This window comes from Hylaeus anthracinus, unplaced genomic scaffold (assembly GCF_026225885.1).
Source record: "Hylaeus anthracinus isolate JK02 unplaced genomic scaffold, UHH_iyHylAnth1.0_haploid 5, whole genome shotgun sequence".
Taxonomy (NCBI): domain Eukaryota; kingdom Metazoa; phylum Arthropoda; class Insecta; order Hymenoptera; family Colletidae; genus Hylaeus; species Hylaeus anthracinus.
In genome coordinates, this window is record NW_026535322.1 from 11,944,925 (window position 1) to 11,952,008 (window position 7,084).

Genomic DNA, 7,084 nt, shown 5'->3' on the forward strand with positions numbered 1-7,084 from the left:
CATAAATCTTGCTACTGAAATCTTATCAATATATTTAGGAACCTACCCCCAAACACATTTGTCTGAATATCTTCATTCGTTGTTAGTTCAAATTATTTTTGAAATGGCTAACAATTATATTTTATTTAAAATATTCACCAAAAGAACAATTCAGAAAAATAGCTCCAAAAATCCGCCTGTACCAAACGTAACGAGTATCGACTTTCTCTGAATTACACTCTGTATTTCCACAGAAACTCCTAACGACCCATTCCCACTAACTTTTAATTAAACTCCACAGATACCAAAATTTGGTCACCTGAGTAAGATTTCTATCGAACAGAGATATTTCGAGCATGGAAATCCAGTTTTAGACATGCAACACGCTCCTCGGTTCGCAAGAATAGCTCCAAGAGGATCGTCAACGTGCTCAAGCGAACCCAACAGGTTTTCCTCGACCTTTTATTTATTTCCCTTTATTGTTTTTTTCGTATAACGCGTCGAACTCAGTCACACGATCGATCCAGAAACTTTGACCCAGTTACGACGGTTCACCACTCGACCGATGCGTTAAAAATCGAGGCCTAAACGCTCTACCCTCCCTTCCCCGGCCCTTCTCGTATTGTTTAATACGAGCATCGCATACGAAATGAACTAACAGCAAAACAGTTCCCGAACTGCTCGAAATCAGAGCTCGTTTCGCGCTCGCTTTTCACTTGGAACAATGGAGCCACTCACAGACCACTCCGGCTGTTTATGATACCTGCGCGCGACGTAACTTTGCTCTCTCCGCGAATCTAGTTCGTCTCACCGGGTAGAAAGTGACGTTCGCTATATTTAGGGGAGGGAATCGTTGCTGGCTGGACGAGAAACAGGTCGACCTTCGTCGATTCTACGCGATGGGGAGAGAATCCTGTCTGGTAGGAATTTTAATTAGAAAATAAAATAATAATACTTTCGAACTTTCGATGTATGTTCGCTATTGTTTTCAATTTTTATAACAGCCAGATCGATCTTTGTGGATCCTACCTGGCACATCGGGGGTGAGAATCATGTCTGATATAAATCCAAATTCAAAATAAAATAACGATATATTTTATTTTTAACTTGGATTGTAACTTTGGATATAATAATTTATAAACCTTCAATATATTCTTATAATAACTAGGTTGACCTTTATCGATTCTACGTGGCAAAGATTAATTAAGAATCCTGCCTGATATAAATTTCAATTAAAAATAAAATAATGATATATTTTATTTTTAACTTGAATTGTAACTTTGGATATAATAATTTATAAACCTTCAATATATGCTTATAATAACTAGGTTGACCTTTATCGATTCTAGATGGCAAAGACTAGTTAAGAATCCTGCCTGATATGAATTTCAATTAAAAATAAAATAATAATACTCTTGAATTTTCAATATATGTTCAATATATCCTATTTTCAATTGTAATAACAGCCTCGTCGATCCTACCTGGAAAATACAGGGTGTGAATCCTGTCTGATATAAACTGAAATTAAAAATAAAATAATGACAATAACAATCAGTTCGAGCCTATCTCGATATATATATAATGAATAATTTCAAATTTCATTGGAACAACTTTGTTCCAAAGCTCTGCCATACGTGAAAAGTTAGAGTTAGCACGACGACAGATCTATATAATCAGCATTCACGTGTAAAGAGTAAGTACATTTGCTAGGTATAGTGCTTGGTCTAACAGAACTAATGGTGTTTGTGCTTAATAAAATCCTCTAGACAACGATGCACTCGTGTCGAAAGCCCTGTTAGGTTCAGCGTCGTTCTTGGAAAAAATCATACATACTCTACATAAATATATGTAGTGTACATATAAATATGTATAAAAATGTATAATCGCTACAGCTTCAACGAGGCAACACTAATTGTAACACGTAGACACATAGGTGGGGCGTTTGTGCTCATTTGTCGTGATTCACATTTATAAGAAGCCGGTAAAGGGGACTTTTGTGCTGCCAGGAAAATACGTCTTTCCATGTACGTGACTATTTGTGAGAAAATAATCTTCACACATACAGATGCGTCCGTGACTCAATTGGAGAAAATTCTACTTTGCATATAATTTATTCATAAAACTTCATCAAGTCTCGGAGATGGCCTCAGTAAAGTGATTGGAATTTACATCGAATTATACACAAACAAAAATATTCTGTTCTTCGAGGAAATAATTTTGGATACCCCATCGACAAAGACAACGTTGAAGAAAAATAATAATAATTGAACGGTGAAATGACATTCATCAGAACGTACCTAATCAAAACGTCTACTATCTTTCTTTTCAGAGAATATTCCACGGATTCCTACTTGTTCCAAACTCGATTACGTATCGCCGAACATGCACGTGATTACAACTTCGAAAGCTTTCAATATGGAAATCTAGAATTATCTTTTGCCTCGAATATCTTCCTTTCGATCGTGAGGAATAATATTCTACGTGTCGAGCCGCGTTAGTGTTTGGATATTTCGTAGCGAAAGTAGTTTCGACGTATGCAAACCAGCTCAAACCATGGAATCGAGTCTATGCATAATTTTTGTAGATTTTTCTGCTGTTGACTCAACTAAAATGGAAAAACTATGATCTATGATTCGTTTGTTTGGATTCAGGGTTACCAGTTATGTTCACATAAAGACTACTTGATTCAGAAATATATGTTGTGCATATGACTAATAATTTATGATGACCAAGAAGATGGCGACTTTGGAAGTGATTCTACTGGATCATAAATTTCACTGTACAATTATTCAAGCATGCTCGAACATAGAAATAACAGCTCAAATTACAAAATTAATTCTTGATTTAACTTCCTCTAGCATACTTATATATGGCTTCTGATATATTTATCATAAATGACCACTTTTCGAACAGCTTTGCCAGATCAAAGTTTTCACTACACAATCACAAAACAATTTAAAGTATTTCACCGATATAAATTCCAAGCATACTTGAACACAGTAATACCAACTCAAACTCTAAAATTGCCCCCGGATTAAATCATCTCAGACACACTAAAATTGACTCTAATTAAAGAAAAAATAAATAAACAAATAGAAAAATATATATGTCGAATTGAGTAACCTTCTTCTTTTCGAAGTCGGTTAAAAATATTTAAGAATCCTCAACATCTAATTGAGACCGAATCGTGGAAGAAGATGGCCGCTCTGGAAAAATCCACTGTCGTTTAATATTCATCCCCTATTCCAAATCGAACCAAACAGCATTTTATAACTAGAGTGGAGCCCAGAATGTCAAGCTATATTTACGTTGACCCACGTTTGCGAACAAGTTCGAGGCAACTATCGAAAATGCACGCGCAGAGAATTCTTCAGCCGAACCACGGACGCAATAAAGGGCAAATCTCGTGGAAGACGGTCCACGGGATGGCTAGGCTGCGAGTGTATCTGCTTTGTATCGAAGTATACGGGGGATCTAATGCGACACCGTCGCCCCGTAATCTCGTTTTGCTAACCGCGTTTTCTGGATCGTTTAAAAACTACTTCGGGACCGGTTAGTAAAACCGCGTTTCGTGATTCTTGCTACCTTCGCAGCTTGGGAGGCGTCGGGCAGCCAGCCAAGGTGCATTAATTCGAACCAGCGAGGCGGCAATTCTGTTTCCCGCGTTAATAAAGAAAAAAAAAAACACTTCCCCTTCAATTAAACCTCGTTCAGCACCTTGGAAAAATTGATAACGTCGAACGATATTGAATATCGCGGCGTGTATGGTCGAATATTGTTTATTTACTCGATATTCAACCCGACATCTTTTACTCGTGGCTCTTATTTTTTATTATTAACGGTGTTTCTTATCTTTTTTATTCAATTAATTGTGCGATCTTGGTATATTTTATGATTCCGGCTCGTTACGAATTATCTGCAACATATTTTTCTGAAATATTCTTTTGAAAAATTTGTGCTATGAGTTTGATATAATTGAACAACTATCCTGGCTCGTTGTGAATTCTTTAAGTCAAATATATACTATATGTACACATACAAGTATACGTACTATATGTATATACTATATGTATATACTTCACATATTTTTTTTTTAAATATTCTTTTACAAAATTTATGCCACATTTACATGAATTTGATACAATTTAATATAAACGTGTATTAAATGCAACATAAATGTTTTGTATCAGCAAAAGTAAGTACACTTTTCTTGTGAATAAAACATGCTTGTTTTGGACTATATATAGTATACAATATTTGTTGAAATGAATTAAATACGAGTAGATGTATTTAATTAACGTATATTCGATATTGTATGATTGTGAATTCGATGGGAAGACCATTAACACAAATACAAACAATTTCGAATCATAGTAAATAATGTACCGTTCGACCAAATAAATTTTAGTAAAATTGCATCGCGTGGTAAATATCGAATTTACAATCTACACCAGCGTGAAGCAATAAAAAGAACAAAGTAGAAAATCCCCGATCCACCAATTACTGGATATGCGATTTATGAAAAGAGGAACGAACTTTTCGAAATTATTCAACGCGCATCTGTTGAATAGCAAATAAATTATGAAAGATCCCGATACGTAGAATTACCAGTGCGATACTTATTACTGAAACGAAAAAGCACCCCGCAAGTTGCGATTGGATCGTTAAAAATGATGCTTCTCAACGTCGACGTTCTCTCCCTCATGAATAATTCGTGTCATTAAATAATTCGTGCGAAGCTGAAGCACTTTTCAATTACCTCTCGACTGATCATCAAGAGATACATAATATTGTGCACAGATTACTTATATAGACTCCTACTTGATTTAGAAACTACCAAAGTAAAAGCGAATTGTTCAACAGTTAAAAATCTGGCTACGCGCATTCACTTTATCTTCCTCGTGAATAATTCGTGCGAAGCTAAAGTACTTTTCGATGTATATAATTTCGTACATAGACTGTTCATATAGATTTCTATTTTAATTAAGAAACTACCAAAATTAAAGTGAACTGTTTAACCATTGAAAATCTAAAATTTCTCGATGTGGCTACGCGCGTACACTTTAGAATCACTTAGCAGCCTCTCTTCGCGAGACTCTTCGAAATAGCTCAAGACATGGTACACAAATCCAACGGACAGATATCCACGAAGCGTCACTCGGAGCACCCCTCGAAGAGACAAAGGGTACCCCAGCAGCGAAAAGATTAATCTCCATTCTCTGCCCTACATTCATCCATGCAGACTAACGCGATTACTCTTCGCCGTTCCACGAGATTTTTCACGAACACTTAAAAACGACGGAATAAAGAGCCGCGCCGCTGAATCAACCCTCAAACCGGTCTCTCGATGCTCGTTACGACTACGTCTATCAAAAAGGAAAAGGAGGAAACGGAATACCACACAGTCATCGCCGAGAGTCTCCCTTGGAAGGGTTCCTCGAAAGTGATAAAAAAAAAAGAGTTCAGATCCTGTGATCGTTTCGCGTGAATTACTATCAACCCCCTGTCGTGCACAATGACTTCTTCGAGTCACACGTATACTCGACATAACACATATTTTTGTAACACCTTGAAGGATATCGATATATCAGTGTATGAGTGCTTTTGTATAAAAAATATTATTATTGTGTTCATTATTTACGAATACGACATTTTTGGAAATTTTAAAATATAGAATATTTAAACACTCTTACCTCAAACAAATTTGTCTGAATATTCTCTTTTGTTGTTACCTCGAATAATTTTTGAAGTGGCTGGCAATTTTATTTCATTTCAAACATTCACGAACCACATGAATCTTGCTACAGGAATCTTGTCAATTTATTTGGGAACCTACACCCAAACACATTTGTCTGAATATTCTCTTTTAAAATGTAGAATATTTAAATGTGACAACGTGTATTCTGGATACTCCACGACAACAAAACTCCACGTAACAAAATTATCGTTGTTTACGAACACCTTTTAGGATAAAAAAAAAAAAAACGGAGAATATTAAAGTGTGACAGAATATATTTTATTTTATATCGTTATTATACTTTCGATGGAATGAGCCATGAATAATTGTTGTAGTAAGGATTCCATAATTCAAAATTAGCCTCTTTTTAAAAACACGTTATTTTGAACCTCTCAAGGAAGATTGATATCGAAGTTATCATTATTTACGAACACGACACCTTTTAAAAATTTAAGAATATAGAATTATAAATGTGACAGCATATGTGTGTTATTATCGTACTCGAAATAGAATGATAGAAAATAAACAATCGTCGTAATAAAAAACCCGTAACTCGAAATTCACTCCACGAGAGGATAAATTTCAGAGAAAATAAGCCTCACCTGAATGAAAATATGCATTAAAAACAAATATTTCCGCTTACCAAAAAAATACAAACTCAACAAATTTACCACCGCTTTGCTCGTTTTACTGAAAGTTGAGCTCGAAAACATCGCGTTGACTCGTACGTAAACATTTTCATCCCCAAAATATAAATTCTACGCCCTTGAAATTTAAGTTCCCCTGAAATAAACCTTGCACGATCCGACACAGAAACGAGTACCGAGTTGCAACCACGAAAAAGTTACTTCTGCACGACAGGGGGAGGTGAGGGGGAAGGTGAAGGAAACGAAGTACGAATTTTAACGTCGAAGGGACGAAATGGTCACGTACCAGCGAGTCCATCGAGGTTTGAGAGTCGATCGAGGGCGCGTATAAAGGGGAGAGTGAGAGTGTGGTCAGCCAGTTGTGGATGAAATTTACTCACGATTGTGTGACACGTTTCGGCGGTGCGGCAGGACTGTCGTCGAGGGTGGAAAAGCACGTCGGACAGGCCGCGAAAGAGGCTCGCTCGTCTCTCGGCGCGCATCGCGCAGACGTGCGCTCTCCTCCGAACCCCCTCTGCGTTTACGTGGTACACACGGCGAACGATAAACGGGGGAGGGGGTGGAGGACGGAGGGTGAAAAGGAAGATCGCGGGGATGTTTTCCCGTGGTTGGCAGCGAGACAGGAAGCGGTTGGGGAAGGAATCGGTTTGTAACGGTGTCACTGGGAAATGAGAGTAAACCTACGCAACAAAAAGAAAACCAAGAGTGGGGAGGGTGGGTT

The 7,084-nt window shown here is 37.1% G+C and overlaps 1 protein-coding gene across 1 annotated transcript in view; it reads right to left on the reverse strand.

The window, feature by feature from the left end:
- Positions 1 to 6,853, reverse strand: part of LOC128895244 (uncharacterized) — a 165,293-nt gene extending 158,440 nt beyond the window's left edge. The window contains exon 1 of the mRNA XM_054157674.1: positions 6,744 to 6,853. The gene's annotated coding sequence lies outside the window, so the exon portion shown is untranslated. The remainder of the gene's footprint in view (positions 1 to 6,743) is intronic.
- Between the last annotated feature and the right edge of the window lie 231 nt (positions 6,854 to 7,084).